Source organism: Pteropus vampyrus, unplaced genomic scaffold, assembly GCF_000151845.1.
Source record: "Pteropus vampyrus isolate Shadow unplaced genomic scaffold, Pvam_2.0 Scaffold2, whole genome shotgun sequence".
In the NCBI taxonomy this organism is placed as follows: Eukaryota; Metazoa; Chordata; class Mammalia; order Chiroptera; family Pteropodidae; genus Pteropus; species Pteropus vampyrus.
This window is the reverse complement of record NW_011888783.1, coordinates 36,462,327-36,465,037: the sequence shown is the minus strand read 5'-3', so window position 1 is coordinate 36,465,037 and position 2,711 is coordinate 36,462,327. Positions and strand designations below refer to the sequence as shown.

The window sequence follows — 2,711 nt, the reverse complement described above, 5'->3', positions numbered from 1 at the left end:
AAAGATAAACTTTTTTTAAAAATAGATAATTGGCAGTATATTATTCAACTTATGATTGTTCAAAGTTCTAATTCACGCTGAAATTCTCAGAATTCTGACTTTTCACAAAATCTTATTATAAACTTTTTTATGGAGACGAATGTACTGGATGGTCTCAGTGTGACCCTCAGATCCACTCTCTATCCTTCCACAGCTGATCCATTCCCCAGGAGGCTGGCTTGTGTGGATCACATCACTAGGCTTGCTTGCCCTTGGCTTTCTTGCTGGATGCCACCAATGAGACATTCCAACAGGATACTGGACACGGTAATAACATGAGGCTGGTATTTATTCCTCTGCTTCCCTCCATGCCACCCTTCAAGTTGCCAGTACCTGCAATCCTCCACTGATGACCACAGCTCCTGTCATCTGGTCCTCTCCTACAGATACATCTGCAGTGGCCTTTCCCACTCTCTAGGCCTAGAGATGATCTAACTAGGCCCCTGTTATTGGTTTAACCCTTTGTGACTTCTGCTCAGAGCAAGAACCATAAAAGGCATTTCAATGCACCTTTCCACATTCACAAGAAGATTATGTCTTTCCCTCTTTCTGAAGAGCGGAGTCAAAAATTCAATGTTCGACTCAGGTCCATCTGAAAGAGGGATGTTCAGGATATGTGAAAACACTGAAAAAGTTAGCAAATTGGCAAAGCAGTTCAAGTTTAGAGGAAGAAATGTGTCATCTACACTGAACATATGCAGAGAGAGAAGCCAATGACATAACTATTCATTTAGGCATTCAGCCAAGTAAGGTGCTTATCACTAAGCTAAAACTGGACAAAAATGGCAAAACAATCCTTGCATGTAAACCCAAATCTTGCCAGGCAGGAAAGGAAAAGGGCAAATATAAAGAAGGAAAACATGAGAAGATGCAGGAATAAAGTAATCTTATAAGCAACCTTCATTAAAAACTACTAAAATAAAGAAAAAAAAAATCTCCTTAACCTTATCTCTGTGGTTTACTAGCTGTCCCATGTCCCCACTGTACAAACAGGTGGAAGATTGTTTAAAGTTCTTGTTTATTGATTTGATATCAACTTGCTCCAGAAGACAGATAATCAAAGCTTTCCAAGAATAAAATTAAGGCCCTCTTTATTAAAGAGTTCTTCTGCCTCGGTCAATTATAAAATAGTAGAGAGGGCTTTCTTTGCCCTTCTGCTGGCCGTGTGAAGAAACCTAGACTAGGCTCTGTCTCTGTTCTTTTTCAAGCCTTTTTTCTTTGAAATATACACTATGTTTGCAAATCAGTATGTTTTAAAAATAATCCAAAAAAAAGAAAAAGAAAGAAGGTAAAAGTGCTAGTATACTCTAGACACAAGGAAATGTTCTTGGGAAGCATTTGCAAGTAGATACCTGAGAGTTTTCAAAACCACATCAGTAAAAGAAGAGGTTACATTGAATGACTTTTGAATATTGAAATTTCAAGTATGTTAGCAAATCAGAAGACAACACCCTTTCTAAGATCCCCTAAGGTTTCTATCACATAAACAGAGATTCTAAAGGGACATTTATATAAAATAATTTACATTTGGAGCCAACAAAAGCCTCCTATTGATGAGAGTATTCCAACTGCCAACATCTCTCAACACACACAGAATAAGTGCCTCAAGATTTTGATTTTTCATTCAATTTGAGGTTTCATTGGTTTTATTTCATAGGTAATGTCTTACAAAAAAACTAGAATTTATATAAAACTTCTTTAGGATTTTAAAAGCATTTTATATCTTTGCTTTCTTTAAAGAATTTTATAGAAGAGTAAAATATTGAGATTTAACCATACCAGAAACAAGGCAATAAAGCTAAATTTACTATACCAAATCAGGATTTTGGTATCAATAGGTACAAATCTACATATTCATAAACTCTAGTTTCCCTATTACACATCTTTTTTATTCATTGACATACTGCCCAATATGTGTATCTTTATTTTTTCTAACAGTTGGAAACTTGGCAGAACTCATGATATACCTCAGTGAGAATATTCTTCTACACACTAAATTTCATGGTATAAAGGCTAACTCAGTACTAAGTGACAGCTGTAGTTCTCTAGAAATTAGCACTAAATGGTACTACTCTCCAATCACGCACTTAAAGATTTAAAGTTGTCTCTCCCTAATCTATGGTTGAGCACTATGTATAGAAAAAGAGAGAGAGAGAGCAAGGTATTACTCAAAAGTCAAACATTTGCTTCTCCATTTCCTAGGGAAAATTATATTCTTTCATTAAACCTAATGTGTGTTATTGTTAAAAATTACATGCCCATCACTAAATGGCTGAGTTCACCTACATATTTGAGCTTACATATCAAACAAAGAAAACAGGCTTGGCTGCAAAGTCAATAAAAGTCAAATAAAAGGCCAAACTAAACAGATGAGACACCATGCCCTGAAGATCAACAAAGGAGATCATTGTTAGGTGAGCAGGCTTTAGTAACTTCAGCAAGAAGGATTTGCTGTGCTCATCACAAACACAAAGCAACTCATTTAAGCTACTTAAACACAAAAACATAAATTCAACTGCAAGACTGATGGGTAGTTTGTTGCATACAACTGGATTTTTTTTTTTTATTACACTATAGTAAGGTTAAACTCCATTGAGCCTTACGTGGATCACGCAGAGATATTTTTGAAATTTTTGGTAATAATAATGATGATAACAAATGGGTAGTAAATT

General features: G+C 35.5%; 1 pseudogene; it reads left to right on the top strand.

Annotated features, from left to right (window-relative positions):
- Positions 1 to 267: 267 nt before the first annotated feature.
- On the top strand, positions 268 to 919 carry LOC105292200 (annotated as a pseudogene).
- The last annotated feature ends 1,792 nt before the right edge of the window (positions 920 to 2,711 follow it).